The 25232-nt window shown below is 40.5% G+C and overlaps 1 long non-coding RNA gene across 1 annotated transcript in view; it reads left to right on the forward strand.

Moving 5' to 3' along the window:
- The first annotated feature begins 1044 nt into the window (after positions 1-1044).
- Positions 1045-25232, forward strand: part of LOC137499041 (uncharacterized) — a 436606-nt gene continuing 412418 nt past the window's right edge. The window contains exon 1 of the long non-coding RNA XR_011017986.1: positions 1045-1155. This is a non-coding gene — a long non-coding RNA (uncharacterized lncRNA). The remainder of the gene's footprint in view (positions 1156-25232) is intronic.

Raw genomic sequence — 25232 nt, forward strand, 5'->3', positions numbered from 1 at the left:
ATTATTATTATTATTATTATTATTATTATTATTATTGAAAATCTATAGTCTGTTTCCAGTCATTTCATCGGGTCAAGAATGGAATGAATGAAGCCGCTATCTAGCGGCGAGGATAGGAATTGTGCCGGCTGCCGAAACCTGTCGCACTCCTATGGGGCAATGATTAATGACTGACAGACGAAATGAAATGATATTGGAGAATGTTGCTGGAATGAAAGATGACTGGAAAAATCAGAGTACCCGGAGAAAAACCTGTCCCACCTCCGCTTTGTCCAGCACAAATCTTACATGGAGTGACCGGGATTTGAACCACGGAACCCAGTGGTGAGAGGTAGATGCGCTGCCTCCTGAGCCACGGAGGCTTTATTATTATTATTATTATTATTATTATTATTATTATTATTATTATTATTATTATTATTATTATTATTATTATCATTATTATTATTATTAATTTTAAAACAGGCCTACTTATGTTGCATATTATAAATAAGGCAGGATCTATAAATTATTAACTTTCGATACTGTTATAAGTTTTTTTTTTGCTAGGGGCTTTACGTCGCACCGACACAGCTAGGTCTTATGGCGACGATGGGATAGGAAAGGCCTAGGAGTTGGAAGGAAGCGGCCGTGGCCTTAATTAAGGTACAGCCCCAGCATTTGCCTGGTGTGAAATTGGGAAACCACGGAAAACCATCTTCAGGGCTGCCGATAGTGGGATTCGAACATTTATTAGTTTTACTATCAAATGCATCATCATCATCATCATCATCATCATCATCATCATCATCATCATCAATATAACATGTGTATGTCCGTCCTCTGAAGCACACTTAGGTTTACGATGCAATGTCAACGCGTTGTATCAAGCACATAAACAGTACTCTGCGCTGTCGGAAGTGGGATAAGTATATGATGATACATTAACACAACATTAGATAAGAAGACTGGGGCACTGGAAGTTACGGTAGGAGTTCTCTTCTCGATGTGTACGATCTAGTGCGCACGCTCTGTGCGGCGTCAAACTTCCACTGTACGCCTGGCGTCGCTTCTGAGTTCAGTCGCCCGTCGTCTCTCGTACGAGTGCAGTTATCAGCTGATCACAACTCTGTCAACGGACGGACGTAGAGAGAGCTCCGCGCGTGTTCCTGGCAGGTGAGTGACAGATGACAGATATCTCTTTCTTTATTTGTATTTGCTGGTGACATCACTTAAATATCTCATATTTACACGCTTTTGTGAACGACAGCTTTATCATATAATATTCGTTTGAGTGGGGACATTTTTTCTTGTTGATGAGAACTTTTATTATTAAAATGAATAGTTATTTGTACAACTTGTGCTTGAAGTGGATCTTTAAAACATGAGTGAGTAGATTTAACGCCTCGTGGTTGAATTACACGAATACAAAAAATCACGCCTCACAAATTGCATACCGAATTTTTTATGTTACCATAACGTAAATATCATTACCATGAACAAGTACATATTAAGAGTAAGGTTATAACATTAAAAGTGTTCATCAGTCATCATTTACATGCACTTAAAGTCGTCACCCAGGTGGCAGATTCAGAAACAGGTTTTTTTTAGCTAGTCGGTCCTTAAATTATTGCAAAAAAGTTGGAAATTCATCGAACATCTCCCTTGATAAATGACTTCAATCCCTATTTTCTCTTCCTATAAATGAACATTTGCCCCAATTTTATCTTCATTTCAAGTTTTCTGTTCTTAAAATCCCCACTGGAGCTTATTCGTCTACTAACGTTATTCCAAGCCATCTCACCACTGACAGCTCGAAACATTCTGCTTAATTGAGCAGCTCGTCTCCTTACTTCCAAGTGTTCCCAGCCCAATGTTAGCAACATTTTCCTAAGATTACTCTTTTGTCGGAAATCACCCAGAACAAATCGTGTTGCTGTTGTCGAAGTATTGGTATATCGTGTCGTCTGCAGCACATGGTGAAGGCTGTGTTGTATAGTAGGCCAGGAGTAGTATAGGAGAACGTAAATATTATGTATAACATCGAATTGTTCAACACATGGGCCTCTTCAAATTAACCTGGATTACAAATGGTATAATGCATTTATTAAATTATTTTACTTTTTGTAAGAATAAGTAATCATTTGTCACATTATAATGTAGTGTCTTCTCTTCGTATTTCAATTGGAATTAAGCACGAACTTCGTGATCTAGGAACGTTGTGAAGGCCATGAAGTATGCGGTAAAATAACTTTGACGCACATATGGGTAAACTAAGTTCATTTCCGCGCTCAGAAAAGTCCCAGTTTTCAAACGCATAACTATTTTTATTGTGGTAGTAGATAAAAATAATTAGTTTAACATCTTGATTTAGTGACCAGCTGTGTAGGCCTATATAGTGATTGAAACCCAAGACCACTGAAAAATTCATTAAAAGTTTAGAGAAATCTTACTTAAATTAACATCAGCTATGAAACGAAGTGAATAACTATAACTAATAGGTTTATAAAATTATTTTTCAAACACTCTTGTGATTTATCATTTTACTTTATTAGAAGGAATTGCGTTTTAAAGAAAAGTCCTCAGATATTGCCAAAGAATTATATTTAATTTTTCTTTTCGAATTTTTTGTTTAACTTTTCAAGGTATTGATTTAAAAATCTAATTTATTGGTAGACCCCATCACAGGACGTTAAGGAATATAATTTATTCAGTCGTTAAGTAAAATACATTCAGGAGAAATAGAATCATACTAGTACATACACACTCAAAATAATAATGTGAATTTTCCGTATGCAACAAGTGCTTTAATTTCAACGTATTTCTGCGCTGAACAGGAAGGATGCATGGTTAACCACATTTTACGGTTACGTCTGATAGATATTGAATGGCATTTCTTTTAAATCTTATAGGAATTTATTAAACATTTTAATCTGAACAATGACATGACTTGAACCTGTTATTTGTCTACTGTATATAACAAGCACTGGCGTACACATAATTTCGTCAAGAGGGTTTTCATTTTTAAGACTGTTATTCAAATGCCATATTCCGATATTATTATTATTATTATTATTATTATTATTATTATTATTATTATTATTATTATTATTATTATTATTATTATTATTATTATTATTGGAATAGTCGGCTGTGTGGTTAGGGTCACGTAGCTGGTGGCCTGCATTCAGGAGATAGTGGGTTCGAATTCTACCATCGGCAACCCTTAAAATGGTTTTCCGTGTTTTCACATTTTCACACCAGGCATATACTAGGGGCTGTACCTCAAGGCGACGACTGCTATTTTCAAAACCCTAGCTCTTGCGCATCCTGGCATCGCAGAAAAATCTTCGATGTGTTAGTGCGACGCTAATTCACTAGAATTATTATTATTATTATTATTATTATTATTGTTGTTGTTGTATGTCTCTCTTTTAGTCTCGTTTCCTTATAGAGGTCGGGGATGAGTTGCAATGGAATTATGTCATTGTTTTAGAGCCCCTTTCGTTCAGAGGACCGCAGGTTCAATTCCAGGCCGGGTCGGATATTTAAATCTTCAAATGGTTATTTCCCACGCCTCGGTGACTGGGTGATTGTTCTGTACCAAACATTTCAGCAACTCCCACACCACACACAGCACTATTCTCGACAACAAATGAACGCAGTTCCCATACAGGGCGAATGCCGACCACTCTTGTCGGAGGGTCTGCCATCAAGTTAGGAATAAGCACACGAAAGTATTATTTATTTATTTATTTATTTATTTATTTATTTATTTATTTATTTATTTATTTATTACATCATCATTATGGACTGTTATGCCTTTCAGCGTTCAGTCTGCAAGCCTCTGTAAATTTACTAAACGTCGCAGCAGTCCTCGATTTGCAACTAGTGTTGTGGCCTCATTTAGTTCTATACCTCTTATCTTTAAATCGTTAGAAACCGAGTCTAACCATCGTCGTCTTTGTCTACCTCTACTTCTCTTACCCTCCATAGCAGAATCCATTATTCTCCTAGGTAACCTATCCTCCTACATTCGCCTCACATGACCCCACAACCGAAGCCGGTTTATGCGTACAACTTCATCCATCGAGTTCATTCCTAAATTAGCCTTTATCTCTTCATTCCGAGTACCTCCTGCCATTGTTCCCACTTGTTTGTACCAGCAATCATTCTTGCTACTATCATGTCTGTTACTTCTAACTTATGAATAAGATATCATGACTCCACCCAGCTTTCGCTCCCGTAAAGCAAAGTTGGTCTGAAAACAGACCGATGTAAAGATAGTTTCGTCTGGGAGCTCAGTTCCTTCTTACAGAATACTGTCGATCGCAACTGCGAGCTCACTGCATTAGCTTTACGACACCTTGATTCAATCTCACTTACTATATTACCATCCTGGGAGAACACACAACCTAAATACTTGAAATTATCGACCTGTTCTAGCTTTGTATCACCAATCTGACATTCAATTCTGTTGAATTTCTTACCTACTGACATCAATTTAGTCTTCGAGAGGCTAATTTTCATACCATACTCATTGCACCTATTTTCAAGTTCCACGATATTAGACTGTAGGCTTTCGGCACAATCTGCCATTAAGACCAAGTCGTCAGCATAGGCCAGACTGCTTACTACATTTCCACCTAACTGAATCCCTCCCTGACACTTCATACCTTTCAGCAGATGATCCATGTAAATTACGAACAGCAAAGGTGAAAGATTACAGCCTTGTCTAAACCCTGTAAGTACCCTGAACCAAGAACTCATTCTACCATCAATTCTCTGAAGCCCAATTGTCAACATAAATGCCTTTGATTGCTTTTAATAATCTACCTTTAATTCCATAGTCCCCAGTATGGCGAACATCTTTTCCCTCGGTACTCTGTCATATGCTTTCTCTAGATCTACGAAACATAAACACAACTGCCTATTCCTCTCGTAGCATTTTTCAATTACCTGGCGCATACTGAAAATCTGATCCTGACAGCCTCTCTGTGGTCTGAAACCACACTGGTTTTCATCCACCTTCCTCTCAACGACTGTTCGTACCCTCCCTTCCAAGATGCCCGTGAATACTTTGCCTGGTATACTAATCAATGAGATACCTCGATAGTTGTTGCAATTCTTCCTGTTCCCTTGCTTAAATATAGGAGCAATTACTGCTTTTGCCCAATCTGAAGGTACCTTACCAACACTTCATGCTAATTTTACTACTCTATGAAGCCATTTCATCCCTGCCTTCCCACTATACTTCACCATTTCAGGTCTAATTTCATCTCTTCCTGCTGCATAATTTCACCAACATCATGTTCCTCCTCTCCATGAGCTAGGCTGTTCACAACACCACCAGGATGATTTTCTTTTACATTGAGAAGATGTTCAAAATATTCCCGCCACCTCTCCATTGATTCCCTGGGATCTATTATGAGTTCGCATGAATTACTCAAAACACTGTTCATTTCCTTTTTTTCCTCCCTTCCTAAGATTCTTTATTACTGTCCAGAAAGGCTTCCCTGCTGCTTGACCTAGCCTTTCCAGGTTGTTACCAAAATCTTCCCACGACTTCTTTTTGGATTCAACAACTATTTGTTTTTCTCTGTTTCTTTCATCTACATACAAATCCCTGTCTGCCTCGGCCCTTTGTTTGGAGCCATTTCTGATAAGCCTTCTTTTTACGTTTACAAGCTGCTCTCACTTCATCATTCCACCAAGATGTTCGCCTTTACCCATCTTTACACACAGTTGTTCCTAGGCATTCCCTTGCTGTTTCTACTACAGCATCCCTGTATGCCACCCATTCACTTTCTACATCCTGAACCTGCTCACTGTCTACTGTTCGAAACTTCTCACTAATCATATCCATGTACTTCTGTCTAATTTCCTCGTCCTGGAGATTTTCTACCCTTATTCGTTTGCAGACTGATTTCACTTTCTCTATCCTAGGCCTAGAGATACTTCACTACAGATCAGGTAATGGTCTGTATCTTCGAAAAATCCCCGGAAAACTCGTACATTCCTAACAGATTTCCTGAAATTTATTTATTTATCAATCCGTTTAATGTCCAGGGTTCGTTTTTCCCTCGAATTCAGTGAGGATTCACACCTCCACTGCCTCAGGGGCAGTGTCTTGGAGCTTGAGATATTTGGCTGGGGATACAGCTGGGAAGGAGGACCAGTTTCTCACCAAGGCGGTCTCACCTGTTATGTTGGACAGGGTCCTTGTGGTGAGTGGGAAGATTGGAAGGGATAGACAAGGAAGAGTGAAGGAAGCGGCCGTGGCCTTAAGTTATGTATCATCCCAGCATTTGCATGGAAAACCACTTCGAGGATGGCTGAGGTGGAACTTGAACCCCGTCTACTCAGTCGGAGGCTGAATGGACCCCGACCCAGCCCCCAAACCACTTTTCATATTTCGTGGCAGAGCCGGGAATCGAACGTGGGCTTCTGAGGGTGGTAGGTAACTAATCGCACTAACCACTACAGCACTACTACTATTATTATTATTATTATTATTATTATTATTATTATTATTATTATTATTATTATTATCACCGTATTTGAGTTAGGATTATTAATATTTCTGGTCACAGGTGTTACTTTGAATGCGAGATACTGTCAAAGAGTTTCAGTTTACGATACCGATTGTTTTATGTTTCAATTAACAAAAGATAACATCGAATGATGAAAGCTGATAACCTCCAGCTTGCGTACGCCACTGATACACTGTAGACTAGTAGCCTACTTAAATGGAAGTTTAATTTACCCTTAGTTTCAAGAAATTGAATTCATAGGATGTAGCATGTCCGCCTCTGTGGTGTGGTGCTTACTATGATTAAATGCCATCCCCGGAGGCCCGGGTTCGATTCCCAGCTCTGTCACAACATTTGCAAAGTGGTACGAAGACTCAGCCTCGGGGCGTCAACTGAATGGAGGGGTTTTCGATTCCCACCTCAGCCACCCTCAAAGTGCTTTCCCGTGGTGTCCCACTTCTCCTGAAGGCAAATGCCGGGTTTGTATCTAACTTAAGGCCACGGCCGCTTCCTTTCTTCATCCTTGTCTATCCCTCCCATTCTTCCCTTCCGCCTCAAGGCCCCTGTTCAGCATAGCAGATGAAGCTGCCTGAGCGAGGTACTAATCCACCTCCCGAGTAGTATCGCGGATTGAATGTCTCACTCTCCAAGCCACTGTCCCTTTAGGTGGTAGAGGTGGAATCCCTCGCTGCGTCCGAGGGAAAACCCAACCCTGGAGTGCAAACGAATTAAAGAAGAAAGGAAGAAAGGAAGAAAGAAAGAAAGAAAGAAAGAAAGAAAGAAAGAAAGAAAGAAAGAAAGAAAGAAAGAAAGAAAGAAAGAAAGAAATGGCGGGAGGATATAGCAAACAAAAATAAACAAATACAACGTAAAATGACCGCTTTACCTTAAGAAACATGAATCAGGGCACAGATGAAGGTAGTTTAGTACATTGTGGATAGTAAACAGAAGAGTAAAGGCTCATGCACACAGGAGATTGGAGGGTTCGAATCCCTCCTCCCCAATCTGTCATTCTTTAGGGTGAATATTCCTCTTTCTGGTTTACCCACTTCATTTTCAATGCTGTCACGACTACCTTCTTCCCAGCCTTAGCCCAAGATACGAAACCATTCACCAGAAGAGATTCTGAAGCAACATGCATTATCAAACAGAATTTACATACGCCACGCACCTACTATGCTGGCGTAGCAGGAGGAGAGGTGATACTCCCACGTGGCGCGTCCCAGGTGGCGGATAGGAGGTCTTAACCGGCTTGCCGGCGGACCTGACGGAAATAAAATACCTCTCGCGGACCAAACACACAACTCCATGTGGGTGGGGGACGCAGACGAAGAATACACCCACGGTATCCTCTGGCTGTCGTAAGAGGCGACTAAAAGGGGCGACCAAGGGATGATTGGATTAGAACCATGAAAATACTTGTGATTAGTACCACAACGCGGGGAACACCATGGGTCGCTATTACTTGCGCGTAGTACCACTATGTTAGGTACCAAATAGGTTTGTGATTAGTAGCACGCAAGAGCACCGCGCGGTCAGGCTTTTACGGTACCTGTGATTAGTAGCACTATATGAGGGACACCAGGGTTCTGGCTTATAAGGAACACCACGGGATAGTACGAGTCCCTGTGGTTAGTACACTTATGTGATGAAAACCATAGGTTTGCGTTGCCTGTAAATGGCGCCGCGGAACACCATAGGTCTGTATTGCATGTGCGAATTTCATTACCTGTGAGTAGTACCATACTGTGTGGAATACCGCGAGCCTACGATACTTTTGATTAGTACCGCAACATGACAATTACAATGGTTCTACTTTCCAAGCGATAAGTACCATTATGAGAGGCCGATAACCTATATTTTGGACTCCCTTTGGCTTTCAAGCATCACCGATTCAGTATTGAGCTATAGAAGCAGTCCCTTGGTCAGTATTACTATTGTTTTCCGTCAGTTTCTGAGACTGAGGCATTGCAAGTCGGCTCCACTGATTGTTTTAAATTCATATCCATCCCTTCATTTTTCGTCCTCACGCTTTGAATTCTGGTCAGTGAATGATTTTGGATTTTATTTTTTCATTGCATTTCGTCTCATTTCGTACCACTAGGGGCCGATGACCTAGATGTTAGGCCCCTCAAAAGAACAGGCATCATCATCATCATCATCATCATCATCAGAATTTACATACGTAGTCGCTGTGTGGGACTGAAGACTGCAATGTTCTTGCCCTTAAACGAAACAAGAATTTGAACAACGACAACAGAAACAAAAGGAATATTTAAATTAGTGCAGACATTGTTTGAAGTTGGCAACACCATGTATGTACAAGTTTGATTTTCTAAATCACTCACTTTATTACTTTTTGTTATTGAAAAATCGATGACTTAATGTTTACTGGGTGTTCAAAGCCACAGTAGATTCATTACCATTCCTAGCCCTTTCCTGTCCCATCGTCCTCATAAGACCTATCTGTGTCGGTACGTAAAGCAAAATTATAAAAGATTGTTTTGAGTCGGGCCTGCTTTAAGCAGTGAGTGATCGTCATTCTTGAAACCTAAACGGATATGCAACGTGTCTGCCTACTCATGTAATGAACTCATATCTAAATCATGGTTGTATAATGCAGATTGAACCCCCAATGTCGGCAGCCCGGAAGGTGACTTTCTGTGGTTTCTCACGTCCTTGCGTCGGTGCTACGTAAATCAACTTGTAAAAAAAAGGAATATCCTCTAGATTATTATTAACTGGTGTATGTATTCAGCACACTGGAGGGAGTCAACTTGAATGGTTATGAAATGATGTTATTGTACTTTTTCATAGCTTTACGTAATTATTATTTTATTAGTTATTACAAGGTACAGATTTGCATATGTTCTGAAAGCAATAGACGGGTTTAGTAGCTCAGATAGAAGAACGCTGGCCTCCTGAGCTCAAGTTAACCGGTTCGATCCCGGCTCAGTCCGGTGGTATTTGAATATTCTCAAACACGTCAGTCTCGTGTCGTTAGATTTAAAGACACGTGAAAGAAATCCTGGGAGACAAAATTCCGGTATCTCGGCGTCTCCGAAAACCGTAAAGGAAGTTAACGGAATGTAAAACCAATAACAGTACAACAATAGAAGCAATATTTGTTTGAAATCAGCTGATTCGCTGAGCGAGTCACGTAGCGTGAGCTTGCATTCAGGAGATGATGGGTTTAGACCCCACCAGAGGCAGCCCAGAAGATGGTTTTCCATTTTAATACATCGGAAATGCAGGGGCTGTACCACGGAATTGTTGAGTTGCTTTCTAGAGTTGTGCACTGCTCTTTAGAATTGCACTAATAATATAGGCGAGGGTGTTCCTTTTCCACCAACAAGAAGGAGTTACGAATCCCTTTTGTATGTTAGGACGACGAATGCGGATAGTTGTGAATCGTTCCACGCGAAATTTACAACTAGCTTTTACTCTTCGCACCGCAATATTTACTGTATATGTTTGTGAATACCATACAAAAATGACAGAAGTTCAAGGGCAGGCAATTAAAATATATAACTTCGTAAAGTTCATAACCTACCAGTACAAAGAGAATGTCGGGAAAGTGTGGAAATTTATAAATGACCGTATTTAAATGTATTTATGCAATAACGTGACAAAGGATACGGATTGATTACAACTTTGTAACGATGGCACCTGTTTCCTAGCCTCTCGATAAATATTAAGGCGTTTACTTGAGGTTTGACGTCTCCAGCAGACGGACGAATCAGTATCAATAGCATCACATGTCCTCACTCCATGTAAACACTGTGGAGAGGATTGGAATCAAACTCGGGCTATTGGCACCAGTCTAGAGAGTAGAAATTGTATACCATCACCTCTCCTACCCTGCTCGCCAACATTCTGATCGTGAAATTTATTTTCCACCAACGGAATTTGAAACAGCTAACCACGGAATAGATTCGAGCCCTCACTTCCACCTTATAAATAATGGCCATCAGACGGGCTAGCTAAATCTCCCGATCGTAGTTGGATGGTGTTTGTGTATATACAAATCACCCTATCTCCGCAGAATGTCCCCTCCTGGTCAGTAATCTAATTACTGTAGGGTGCTGTATGTCATCCCGATCTTATCCGCTAGTCTACATGAGCCCATCGGCGTAACTCTCAGCCACCGTCCTTCACTTTCCCTTCCTTGTGTCGGCGAAAACCTTCGATGTGTTAGTGCGAAGTTACACCACTAACAAAAAACAAACAAAGCATTTGATCTGTCAAGTTCAAAATATAGTATCCACCCCGCAAGGTTTATAACACAATATTTAAGTTTCAGTGCTTCTGTTCTTACCTAGGAATCACTGTAGCGGAGTAATGCTTTCATTACCCTTTCCAGGGACCAACCGATCCATCCCTAGAAGTAGATATACAGTCGATACCGTCTATAGCGACATCGCTTTTAACGACATATTAGATATAACGGCGAAATTTAACGGTCCCGTCAAAGTCCTATATCAACAATATATTTAAAGAAATAGCTTAGTAGGATATCAGTTATTACAACATGTCGTATAAAACGACGTATATTAATCACATTTTTGGATAAATGTATCGGTTATAACGTCTAATTTTGATTTTACCTTTTATAGCGACATCGCTTTTAACGACATATTGGATATAACGGCGAAATTTAACGGTCCCGTCTAAGTCCTATATCAACACTTTATTTAAAGAAATCGCTTAATAGGACATCGGTTATTACAACATGTCGTATAAAACGACGTATATTAATAACATTTTTTGGATAAATGTATCGGTTATAACGTCTAATTTTGATTTTACCGTTTATAGCGACATCTCTTTTAACGACATATTGGATATAACGGCGAAATTTAACGGTCCCGTCTAAGTCCTGTATCAACACTGTATATAAAGAAATCACTTAGTACGACATCGGTTATTACGACATATCGTATAAAACGATGTATTTTGATCACATTTTCCGATAAGTATATCGGTCTATAACGTTCAATATCGATTTTTGTTGTTTACGTATTTGAGGGTTGCTGGAAAACAATATAACGCTTATTATTGTAGATTTCAAATCAGACTGTGTATTAAATAGTCAAGGCAAGCATCGCTGTGATGACTTTGCAAAAGAAAAGGAAAGTATATAATATTGAAGAGAAGTCACGCCTAATATGCCGATTAGAAAATTTGGAAACAAATGTCAGCGAAGGGAACAAGTATTACACTGAACGATTTCTACAATTTGGAAGGGCAGAGGGAAAATACATTGTTTGGAAGAAAATTCTTTAAAAATCAAGAGGGTCATATTAACTCAGAACAAAGATAGTGGATAATCTTTACTTGGGTGGTTTAAGCAGAAAAGAACAAATAATATGGCCACCAATGTACCTATTCTTCAAGCGAAAAGTCACTGAATATCCTCATAGCCCCACACCGCTAATACTGTACTCTTTTTTTCAGTTACCGGTACGTTTTATAAAAGTTTTAACTTTATTCTGTTAATTAACCATGTAGGCTCATCGTGCAGCCTAAAACGTACATATATGATATTTTTAGAAAAAAAAAACACAACCAAAACATCCCGGTTTGTGCGCCTATCGCCTATAACGACCGTTGTTTGGCGCTACCTTTGAGGTCTTTATAACCGATTTCGCCTGTACTTTTATAACCTAACTAGTGGCGTGTCGCAGTAATAGCGGCGAACTTATTTCTTGTCCCATTGCTTTGCCAGCTTTATGATATATTTTGAGGAATGTTTTTTTTTCGCATTAACGATAAACGCGACAAAAATATTTTGAAGCGATTTTGAAATATCCTTGAAAATCATATGATTCGGGTTAAGAAATGAGTGATTTTACTTTCGCGAATTACAGCGATTTAAAGCGATAAGGCCAGTTTAAAGCGAAAGATACTTATTTTTCTCTTAGTGCGAAAATGCAGCGAAATTAAAGGAAAATAACGATCACGAAATTGTATTCCAATATTACATGTGTGGAAGCAAAGAGAAGACGGAATAAGGTTTATCATTTCGACAGAACTACCGCTTCGTATTAATATTTTATAAACTCCCTTAATGGCATGGTGAAAGGTATGGCCATGTAGAGTGAAAGCTACGGCCATATAAGGTGAAAGCTACGGCCATATAAGGTGAAAGCTATGGCCATATAGGGTGAAAGCTATGGCCATGTAGAGTGAAAGTTATGGCCATGTAGGGTGAAAGCTACGGCCATATAGGGTGAAAGCTATGGCCATATAGAGTGAAAGCTATGGCCATGTAGGGTGAAAGCTACGGCCATATAAGGTGAAAGCTATGGCCATATAGGGTGAAAGCTACGGCCATATAAGGTGAAAGCTACGGCCATATAAGGTGAAAGCTACGGCCATATAAGGTGAAAGCTACGGCCATATAGGTGAAAGCTATGGCCATGTAGAGTGAAAGTTATGGCCATGTAGGGTGAAAGCTACGGCCATGTAGGGTGAAAGCTACGGCCATATAGGGTGAAAGCTATGGCCATATAGAGTGAAAGCTATGGCCATGTAGGGTGAAAGCTATGGCCATATAGAGTGAAAGCTATGGCCATGTAGGGTGAAAGCTACGGCCATATAAGGTGAAAGCTATGGCCATATAAGGTGAAAGATATGGTCATATAGTGTGAAAGGTATGGCCATGTAGGGTGAAAGCTACGGCCATATAAGGTGAAAGCTATGGCCATATAAGGTGAAAGCTATGGTCATATAGTGTGAAAGGTATGGCCATGTAGGGTGAAAGCTACGGCCATATAGGGTGAAAGCTATGGCCATATAGAGTGAAAGCTATGGCCATGTAGGGTGAAAGATATGACCATATATGGTGAAAGCTATGGCCGTGTAGGGTGAGAGGTATTGCCATGTAGGGTGAAAGCTATGTCCATGTAGGGTGAGAGGTATGGCCATGTAGGGAGAGAGGTATGGCCGCATAAGGTGAATGGTATGGCCATATAGGGTGAAGGGGTAATTTGTTATGTAATCTTGATCAGGGCTATATTATAGTTCTAAACAAGATCACATAAGGAATAACGAACGATTTTAATACTGCTTCACTTTATTTATCTATATAAAACATACATAATTCACAGATCTTACGAATTAAACTTCTTATGAATAATTTTAGGAGAGCATTAAAGCTAAATTAAAGCGATGGGGTCAGTCCTCTTTCGCGAAATAACGTGTTAGAGGAACTTTTAATTTACACGGTTGCGGCATTAACTTTGAGATCAAAAGTTAAAAGAAAAGAGTTAGATCAAAGTGGGCAAAGGTTTGGTTACTTAAACGAGATAAACTGCCGCATATACATTTAATGAAAGATATAACTCTTAAACCAGGTTGCTGGTTTCCTTTTCGCGAAATCGAACATTAATTAATACGGACAAATCATACCTCTAGATATGATGTAGGGTTTGGGTTATTTAGCAAACTGTTGGAGAGTTTATCAATTGTCTCTGGATTAAGAGACGAATTTGTAGAATTTTCATAACGAATTCTATTCGCAAGAATTAAATCTATCACATAAAAGCTGGTCATATAATGCTCGCCAACTTTCAGTAGTCAGTAAATCTGAAATAAAACTATAAATCGTCCCCTGAATCTTAAAACAACAAGGGCTTAATCCTGGAATATGGCTACAGTTAGCAAAGAAGGTTGCAAAGAAATGAAAATCCACAGCCTGTTTCCGGTCATTTAACCGGGTCAGGAATGGAATGAATGAACCCCATCTAGCGGCGAGGATAGGAATTGTGTCGGCTGCTGAAGCCTGTCCCACTCCTCTGGGGCAATTATTAATGAATGACAGATGAAATCAAATTATACTGGAGAGTGTTTCTGGAATGAAAAATATGACAGTGAAAAGCGGAGTACCCGGAGAAAAAACCTGTCCGTCCTCCGCTTTGTGCAGCACAAATCCCACATGGAGTGACCGGGATTTGAACCACGGAACCCAGCGGTGAGAGGCGCACTGTCGCCTGAACCACGGAGGCTATGTTGCAAAGAACATTGTATTATTATACTGCCTTATATGGTTCATGAAATCATTATATATAGCATCATACCTTTAAGTACATCGTTTATTTGATGTGGAAAATTAACCAAACCATTGTGGCAACACAAATTAAAAATAATGTCCATTTACCTATTCCGCAGTGAAATACCATACTTGGTATTGCATACAGATTTCATTTAATAATATTTCCTTGCATAATTCAATGGAGGTTACATCGTGAATGGTGTTTTGAGGCAACAAACGTATTTCCCTATTGCAGAAATTATTAACTCGATCCTTAATTCGAGCTCTGACATTTGCAGTGCTACGTAAGACAGCACACCTTCTTGGCGTCTTCTCGTAGGAACGGAACTCATTCCACATTTCGCAAAAGAAAATCGAAAACTGTATGTGTTTGTGTGTTCTTCAGCGTCAGAATAGAATAATAATTGGCTTTCTGCTAGGCAGCATGTTAAAGAATAAGTAACCATGAAAGGAAAACGGAGATCATACAGGAACAAAAACACAGAATATCCAGTTATCGATAATACGTCCTTCGTCACTGCACTCCAAATTTAACGCAATGACGCTTTTGCTACGAATAAATAATCAAACGTGCCACAATGGCGCTTTGGATAAAGTGTCTCATAATGGCGCTGTGGATTAAACGTGGCACAATGGCGCTGTGGATTAAACGTGGCACAATGGCGCTTTGAATAAAATATGTAATAATGGCGCTGTGGATAAAATGTGTCATAATGGCGCTGTGGATAAAACGTGGCACAATGGCGCTGTGGAATAAAACAGCTAATAGTCGACGTGCTCTCCAGTCTCGTTTACCCAGTAACGGCAGTTCATTTGGTTAGAAAAAATTTGCAACCACTAGAAATGACGAGCAGAACCAGTAGATGCGGACTATGAGATAAGCAAGGGAAGTTAGTTGTATGCACTGAAGGAACCACAAACAAAACCACACATAATCAGACTCACAGAGCCATCTACCGGCAAATGTAGTTAAATGGAACACCCACAGCATCGTATTTTGGCTATTTGAGTCAAATCATCATCAATCACTACTGATCTGCAGTTAGGGCAGTCGCCCAGGTGGCAGATTCCCTATCTGTTGTTTTCCTAGCCTTTTCTTAAATAATCGCAAAGAAATTGGAAAATTATTGAACATTTCCCTTGGTAAGTTATTCCAGTCCCTAACTCCCCTTCCTATAAACGAATATTTGCCCCAATTTGTCCTCTTGAATTCCAACTTTATCTTCATATTGTGATCTTTCCTACTTTTAAAGACATCACTCAAACTTATTCGTCTACTGATGTTCTCCCACGCCATCTCTCCTCTGACAGCTCGGAACATACCATTTAATCGAGCAGCTCGTCTCCTTTCTCCCAAATCTTCCCAGCCCAAACTTTGCAACATTTTTGTAATGCTACTCCTTTGTCGGAAGTCACCCAGAACAAACCGAGCTGCTTTTCTTTGGATTTTTTCCAGGTCTTGAATCAAGTAATCCTGGTGAGGGTCCCATACACTGGAACCATACTCTAGTTGGGGTCTTACCAGAGACTTATATGCCCTCTCCTTTACATCCTTACTACAACCCCTAAATACCCTCATAACCATGTGCAGAGATCTGTACCCTTAACAGTCATATTTATGAATTTTTGAAGTACTGAGTACCTTGAGATGGGTTGATTTCTGTTTCTCGCTTATTAGAACCAACATAGAGCAACAACAACAGATTTCACAGAGCCGCCATCAATCAGGCTAACACAGAAAGATGCTTATATGCTACTTGTGATATAGATTTAATATCGGTAACTCCACTTTCAGGAGATGACGTAGCCACAGGGATTGTTAAAAGAGTCTTCAGTGGGGCAATTGCCAGTAGAACAACAGAAATGGATTTTTTAATCATACTTTCAGTCTGATAAACATTTTGAAAATATTTCTATTAGAATGGAGGTGGCATCAGCCAGGTGAACACCCCTTCCACCTACGCTCTTTCTTAGCATCAGGCTTGCTTGCGCAATTCTAAGATGACATTTAAGACGGAACACGGAAATGGACACAGACGTTCCGTTTTTATTGTCAGTTTTCACGAGTCGTGCACGGAGTAACATGTTAGAGGAACTTTTAATTTACACCACTGCAACATTAACTTTGAGATCACAAGTAAAAGAAAAGAGAGATAAACTGCCGCGTATAAATGTAATGAAAGATTTAACTCTTTAACCAGGTTACTGGTACAATTGAGGACAAAAGATGGGTGAAAGTGCCAGAAACAAGTTTTCGAGTTGACACCACTAATAATAGTGTACCCGAGCACAATGGGACTTTCACCCTTCTCTACTAAAGCAGACCAGGAATTAATGATTACCTACGGCCTTTGAAGTGCAAGTACACTACATCCAATACATTTATATAATCAGGCCTACATAACAATATTTAGCTTATATACATTTCATTTCCTTAATTAAGTGGCTCATAAATTATAAAATACATGAGTGATAACACACCGACACAATGGACAGCACAGAAGAATTGCAGCGCGAGACGCTGGCACATTCACCCTTCCCCATCGAACTCAGCTGGGCACATTGGACTGTGGCTCTTCCTGTTGAACTTCCTACCAACTAAATGAATGACCTCAGGCATATGCACACGTTACCACCATATGCGATATGGCTAATATGACTCATTATTACAACAACAAAAAAAACACACACTTGTTATTTCGGTACTTTCAACCTTTTCCATCTTTGGTCATAAATTATTTGTGGATGAACCAGTTTTCTTCTTTTTTTCTTATTCTTCTTTAGGTCCCATATCCGGTCCCCGAGATGTAGACGATCCCCTGGATAAAGCATCCCTTTCTTTCAATGTTGTTGATGAAAGTCCAGTCTTTGATGTTTTAGAACTATGACATCGGACGTGTTGTTTGACTATTTGAGTAAAACAATTTCAGGAATTAATGAAAGATGATATGAAAATCTCAGTACGGCGCCTGATCTCTTTCTCAGGGTCAAGATTGTGTGTTAGGTGCTCCCAAGGTATGTGAAGTGACTTTTTTAAAATAAAATAATACTATTTATTCGGGGCGTCGGCCTAAGAAGGTCTTTTGCCCCCCTACTTTGCACCATATGTTATGAACCTGCGTGTATTTGAAAATTGCGGAAGTGTAAAGTGTTGAATGTAAGGAAAGGAACATTAAGGACGACACAAACACCCAGTCCCCAGGCCAGGGATATTAATAATGTACAATTACAAACCTTTGACCCAGCCGGGAATCGAACCCGGGGCCGCCAGGTGATATGAACTGACTTACTCGTTCAATGTTTCGATTAATTAGTGAAATGGAAATACCTTCATGGTTGCTTCTGCTAAATATAATGAACCAGCTCCTCGCTTTTCTTATATTTTTCACTGTAATATGAGGTGTAGAAGCCCGTACTTTCTACCTCGTAGAACATGGCATAAATAAGCTGTTTTCCTCGCTTTGATAATGTTTGCTAGCTCTAACCCTCCTTAACACTGCGTTATGGGTTACAAAACCTGTCCAGGCTATTCTGAGCATTTTGCTATGTAACCAAGTTTCAAAGGCCTTTAATCTGTTCATGGAGGAAGCTTTGATAGTCCAGGACTCTACTCCATAAAGCAGTATTGACCAGAAGTAACATCTCAATAGTTTTTGCCCAAGCTTGTGGTTTAGATTAACATCACAAAAAAAAATGACTTCATCTTTTGGAAAGATGATCTGGAAATCTCAATACGGCGTCTGATCTCTTTCTCAGAGTCCAGATTGCCTGTTATGGTGCTCCCAAAGTATGTGAACTGACTTACACCTTCAATGTTTTGATTATTTAATGAAATGGAGACACTTTCAAGGTTGCTTCTGTTAAATACCCTGAATCAGTGAAACGTACATATTATTACACCTTCTTCACGTGGTAGTGCAATGATAGAGGCTATACAGTAATACCACATGAAAGACTCACGTTTCACTTCGTTTCCTAGCAACCGGAAGAAGCTACGAAGAACCCGAAATTGTCACCTGCAATTCCAGCCGAGTCTTTCTTTCTTTCTTTCTTTCTTTCTTCCTTCCTTAATCGGTCTATCCTCCAGGGTTTGTTTTTCCCTCAGACTTAGCGAGGAATCCCACCTCTACCGCCTCAAGGGCAGTGTCCTGGAGCGTGTGACTTTGGGTCGGGGGATACAACTGGGGAGAAGGAACAGTACCTCGCCCAGACGGCCTCACCTGCTATGCTGAACAGGGGCCTTGTGGGGGGGATGGGAAGATCGGAAGGGGTAAACATGGAAGAGGGAAGGAAATGACTGTGGACTTCAGTTAGGTACCATCCTGGCATTTGCCTGGAGGAGAAGTTGAAAACCACGGAAAACCACTTCCAGGATTTCTGAGGTGGGAATCGAACCCACCTCTACTCATTTGAGCTTCCGAGGCTGAAAGGACACTGTTCCATCTCTCGTACCGCGTTTCAAATTTCGTGGCAGAGCCGGGAATCGAACCAGGGCCTCCGGTGGTGGCAGCTAATCACACTAACCACCACACCACAGAGGCGGACATGTAATCTTATAAATAAAATGTATTTCGTATTATTGATATAGAATCAAATAAAACACTCCCATTTCCTAGTTCCGGATCGCCTGGAGAGCATTCGTTTCTTCTATTTGCTTTTGCAAGATATCAAGTGATTCCTCTGGGGCATATTTCCATAGTTCTGCTACTACTGAGTCTTCCCCCGGCGCTTTGTTATTTTTGAGACGGGCAATGTGGCGCTTGATTTCATCTCTGTCGGGTGGTCTGGAATCTGGGTACCTGAGTAAGGGTTCCTTGGTTTCAATGGGGCATTGCGGTTTAGAGCAATTAAGTAAATTCTTGAAGTAGTCTGCAAGAATGCTGCAATTTTCTTCATTTGATGTCGCCAGTGAGCCGTCCTTTCGCTCAAAGCATAGAGATGGTGGTTTATAGCCAGTGAGTTTGCGTTTGAAGGCTCTGTAGTACTCTCTGCTTTCATTCTTCCTAAAGTTTTGTTCTATCTTTTCAATGAGAGATTTTTCGTATTTACGTTTCTTAGTTCTGAACACCCTAGCTGCTTGGGCCCGTTGGGTTTTGTAGGTTTCCCAATCATTTTCTGATTTCGTAGAGTAGTACTGTTTCCACGCATTGAGTCTTTCTTGGAGGACTGATTCGCAGGTACCATTCCACCAGGCATGCTTTTTGCTTCTTTTGATTTCTGCAACGTCTTTGGCGGCCTCAACAAGGAGACTTTTGGCGTTGTTGAAGTCACAGTCATTTGGTCTAGCCTTCTCCTGGAACTCCTGGACCCTTTGCCGAAGTTTATCATTGTCGAAGCGAATGATCTGTTTGGTTGTCTTCCTTGTGTTTGCGGGAATTGGTTTGAATTTGATAAGAGACATATAATGATCTGAGGCCACATTGATGCCTTTCTTTACCTTGACATTCATAATCTCAGGGCTGTTTCTCCTGGAGATTGCAACATGATCAATTTGGAACTCTCCGAGAGCTTGGACGGGAGAACGCCAAGTCATTTGCTTTCTGGGTAGATGGCGAAAGTGGGTCGACATGACCTGCAGGTTGTGATTTTCGCAAATGGACACCAGTCCTTTGCCGTTGGGATTGGTTCTTTTGTGAGCAGGGTAATTTCCTATAACTTTCTTGTACTTCTGTTCACGACCTAGTTGGGCATTGAAGTCACCCAAAAGAAGCTTGCCATGGTGTTTGGGGATTTTGTTTAAATTTTCATCCAGTAGGTCCCAGAAATTATCAACTTCGTCTGGATCAGACTTGTTCTTATCGTTTGTAGGAGCATGTGCGTTAACTAGGGCGTAGGTTTTGTTCGCGCATTTAATTGTGAGTATAGACAATCTGTCATTCACAGGTTCGAAATTTGCAACCGATTTAAGGATCTTGGTCCTAACAGCAAACGTGGTTCCAAAAATCACAGCTCCATTGAGGATTCCTCTTTGCGCTTTGCTCTTGAAAAATCGGTAGCCTTCGGATTCAAAAATCTCTTCATCTGGGTACCTTGTTTCCTGTAGGGCCATTATGGATATCTGATTTTCGTGAAGAGCTTTGGTGAGGGTTTTCAGCTTGCCAGTTTGTGTAAGTGAATTTATGTTAAAAGTTGCTAGAAAGGTTTTAGATTTTGGCCTGAGTTTTTGACTCTTCGGGGTACACCGAGACGCTCCGACTCGTCCCTTGCATGATTCGAGTCTCCCCCAGAATCCGAACGAGACTCGTGCGCCGTGGCGTTCACGACGAGGGATTTATCCGAAGATTTACCCCCTGGGGTATGTTTCTTGGAATGTTGTGCCATCATGCTTTTTGACTTGACTTTGCTTTGGACGGGTACCCATCCTTTTACAACTAGGGTTGTTAGCCCTAGAGCTTGCCTCAGGATGTTTTCTGGCTTCTGGTCATTTACCAGTCTTCGCCGTAACCCTGGCAAGGGACCAGTTTTTTTTTCACGGTGGTATTTTATTTCCCTACTACCCTCTGACTCTGCTGGCGGCAGAGCCAGCGAGCTTCCCCAATTCCAATGGGACGCGCCCGATGGAGGTAACCGGTAAATCCCCACACGGGTATTATTATTATTATTATTATTGTACCGGGCGGTACACCTCCACGCCGCTTATTTAAAATTTGCGCCAGTTGAAACTCCTCTGCTGGAGGAAGTCTGAACTTTATCTACGGTATTAATTTTCTACTTTCTCAGAAGATGTCACTACCTGGAAATTTTGGAGTTTTTGAACTGTGTCATTTTCGACGTATTTTTGTTTTGCTTGTAGTAAGAAGTGTGAACCTTCTCTTCTAGAGGACACTACTGAAGATCAACAATAGTGCACCCTAGTGCGGAGTGAAAGAACTGTTTTTTTTGGAGAAAATTTAATTTCAAAAGTTTGTTCTTTGCTAAATTTCCTTCAGTCATTGTTTAAGTTGGCAATATTAACCCTTTCTTTCCCCTTGTTTTGAATTTAGCCAATCCCGAATTTCTTAAATTAATTTTCCACCAATGATGTGTTTCTTCTTCATCTTGTGTAGGGGTTTTCTTTAACCACCAATAAAAGATTGTGGGCGGGTGTTTTCCTTCCTAAAACGCCTCGAACTTTCCGCGAGAGTATATAAACTGCTGATTTTAGGGTCTCTGCGCCACTTCTGTTCCATCTTTTCGTGTGTAAAGTACATAGCAGGGGGCGGGAAGCGCCTCTTTCTTCGGCGGCAGTCAACAACCAGGTAATGGCCGATTAATTACTTCTTTTCTTGCTTGCTCAGCAGTTTAACTCTCGGGGCGGGTCCGAAGTTTTTCCATTATGTAGCCTTCCTTAAAATGTAAAGAAACTTGTATCTATTCTATCTTTTAAACTACATATTGGGATAGAGAGTGCTTATCCCTCTCGAGCTCCCACTCATATTGTTTTGAGGTGAACTTATTTTCTCAACCTATTCTTCCTTAACATTATGTAAATTTGTTTCTTTCTAAAGTCACCTCTTTAGTATGGGATTAGCCCTTGCATCAGTGGCCTAGAGCCAAATTAGGTTTTGAAACAAATACATTAGGAGTGCAGTTCGCCTCCTCTCAACTTGTTATTTTAGAGGTCATGTAATTATCCTTTTATCGCTTAATAGACCTCAGTAGGTTGGGTATTTTACCCCTGTGCTTACGTCCTTAGAGGACAGCTTGAAAGTAGAGTTAGGTGTGACCTTGTGATAGGCTTAAAACTTTGAGAGCGGATCGCTCTTTTGCAATTTGTTTCTGCGTGCCTCTAGGAGGTATTACTGTGTAATTCGGAGCTAGTGCTCCTGGGCATGATTGGGGTTTTCTGCCCCTTTGCTAAACCTTATGTACATGTAAATTCGGGCTAACTGCTCGAGAACTGCAAGTTCTGGGCCCGAAGCCCAAAACCTGTAAATACTATTGTTGCTCTTTGTTGCCTTGCTACTCTGTACCTGCCATTCTTGTTATTTCTGAGTTTGAAAAGAAAATATAACCTTGTTAAATTTTAAATTAATTTTACTTTCGTAGCTTGAGACCTGTTCACCACCCCGCACCTTCTTTCACTTCTAACTACCACAAAAACACGGTAACAATTATTATTATTATTATTATTATTATTATTATTATTATTATTATTATTTTTATTATTATTATTATTATTATTATTATTATTATTATTATTATTATTATTATTATTATTATTATTATTATTATTATTATTATTATTATTATTATTATTATTATTATTATTATTATTATTATTATTTGCTACAAATCGTACAGACTTCATGGATGGTCAAGTGATAAACGGCAAGCCCCAGGTACATTAAATGTTTGACAGATCCGTTACTCAGATATTATTTTACACTCGTACAGTAACTCATTCCCTCGACAACACTTACACTATCTTTCACTCCGTTCATGTACACACAGAGACTTAGCACATATTTTTTACATGTATTATAAACTGCGTTAGAACCAAGGTTTTTATTTTAGGCGGTAGTCCATTCCAGAGTCGTGAGGAGCGGCCGTACTAACCTGATTGGCACGAGGTGGCAGGGATAAATTGAGCGATAAGATTAACACCTCTGCATACAGAGCGAAAGGATAAGGGAAGGCAATGAAAAGGGTCAAGGTTATTGGAAGCAGCGAGGGATTTGCGAAGGAAGATCAAGTCGGTTTTACTGAGGTGAGGTTAGCCGAATGAAGATAGGACCGGTATTATTAGCCTCTCCGCACGACGCTGTAGACAAGGTGTGAAGAAATAAACAGTCATATACTGTAGTTAGTTGCAAATAGAGGATTTTCAAGATGCCCAGTTAATTCAGGGCACTCTTAGACAGAACGTGGAGAGGCTAAATAATCTATAATGAAGAAACGTGTATGATGTTTAAATTGGGTTCGAACGAGTGGACTTAATCCTTAATACACTTCATGTTTTACTATCAACGACACTATTCTGAGAATTGCATTGGCTTGGAATTTAAAGCAAGAAAAATAACCTCGACAGCCACTCACTTGTCACTTTGAAAGAAAGATAAACATAATTATGAATCTGAATCTAGAGAAAACATCGTATAAAATATAAGCACAATATTGACCCAGTGACCTCTGGCGTTCTCCATACGGAAACTCATTAACATGTTGGATTGAGGAAATGTCAACTGAACTTCCAGTTTCTTGCCATTTGAAATCCGTGGATAGGCTGAAGAAACTTTACCCACTTGGAATTTTGATGATGCTTGTTGTTTAAAGGGGCCTGACATCTAGGTCATCGGCCCAAGTTAGAATTTTAGTAAACAAAATGTGATATGTGTACTTTACATCCTTCAAATTTTTAGCATCTGATTGGTGTTGATTGATATTAAGGACTTGACATGAACACGTCGGTAGATGCAGAGTGGGTTTCGGCCCTTGGGTTTCGTCCCTTAAGAGGCTACGGCTAGTCCGTGGTCCAACAGCTCTGTACTCTGACCGGCCAACCTAGCAGAGGAGAAGTGGCCACGGCTCTACCGTGGCTCTACACCTCTGCATTCGGGAGACGGGAGAGGGGCACAGGGCTGGACTTCACGCCTGGCACCACCTGTCGGCTGTCCTGAGAATGGTTTTCCGTGGTTTTCCATTCTCCTGTACCAAGGCAAATGCCGGGACAGTTCGTAGTGTAGGCCACGGCCGCCCCCCCCCCCGCCCCTTTCACCTTCACCGCACATTTCCTTCACCGTAACAAATCTCCCAATCTGAGAGACGGCGTAACCGTCTAAGAGGCCCGCCTCCCCCTTCAGGTGAGGAATGAAAACATTTAGTAGTAGTATTAGTAGTAGGACATGATCACTGTTCCTGATGTAAGTTTAGTAGATTTCCATCAGGTTACACTAGATTTTCCTTAAGCTACATTTTTTTTTTCGGAATGCGAAAAATTTAGACTGAAACTGCCATTGCAAAAGACAGGGGTGAACATATTCCATCAATCAAGAATTAGTAGCAGGCAAGAGAGCTCCTTAATGTGCCAGTAAATCTACTAAATAATTTCGTGTGGCTAATTCCTGCCTGTAAGGCAGACCCTCCGACGATGGAGGGCGGTATAGCCCGCGTATTGGAAGTTTCCCAAGGTAATGGCAGTGTGGCGGAAGAGATAGCGGTGTGTGTGGTGTGCGAGTTGCAGGAATCCAGGGACAGCAAAATTACCCAGTCCTCCAGCCAAGCTCTCCATGCCACCATATCCTTTTCAATTCTACATAACTATTGAATCGTGCATCTACTCCGATCTATTTGTCATATTAATACCTTGGTCTACCCCTATCGTTCCTACCGCCTACTCTTAACTCAAAAATCAACTGAACAAGTCCTGGGTGTCTTAAGATGTGTCCTATCATTCTATCTCTTCTTCTCATCAAATTTAGTCAAATCGATCTCCTCTCGTCAATTCGATTATCTCTTCATTCGTGATTCGATCCCTCCATCTCACCTTCAGCATTCTTCTGTAACACCACATTTCAAAAGCTTCTATTCTCTTTCTTTCTGAGCTAGTTATTGTCCATGTTTCACTCCCATACAATGCCACGCTCCAGACGAAAATCTTCTAAAACATCTCTGTAATTCCAGTATCAATGTTTGAAGTGGGCACATTTATTTTCTTAAGAAAGGCCCTCCTTGCTTGTGCTAGT

Source organism: Anabrus simplex, chromosome 3, assembly GCF_040414725.1.
Source record: "Anabrus simplex isolate iqAnaSimp1 chromosome 3, ASM4041472v1, whole genome shotgun sequence".
Lineage (NCBI taxonomy): Eukaryota > Metazoa > Arthropoda > Insecta > Orthoptera > Tettigoniidae > Anabrus > Anabrus simplex.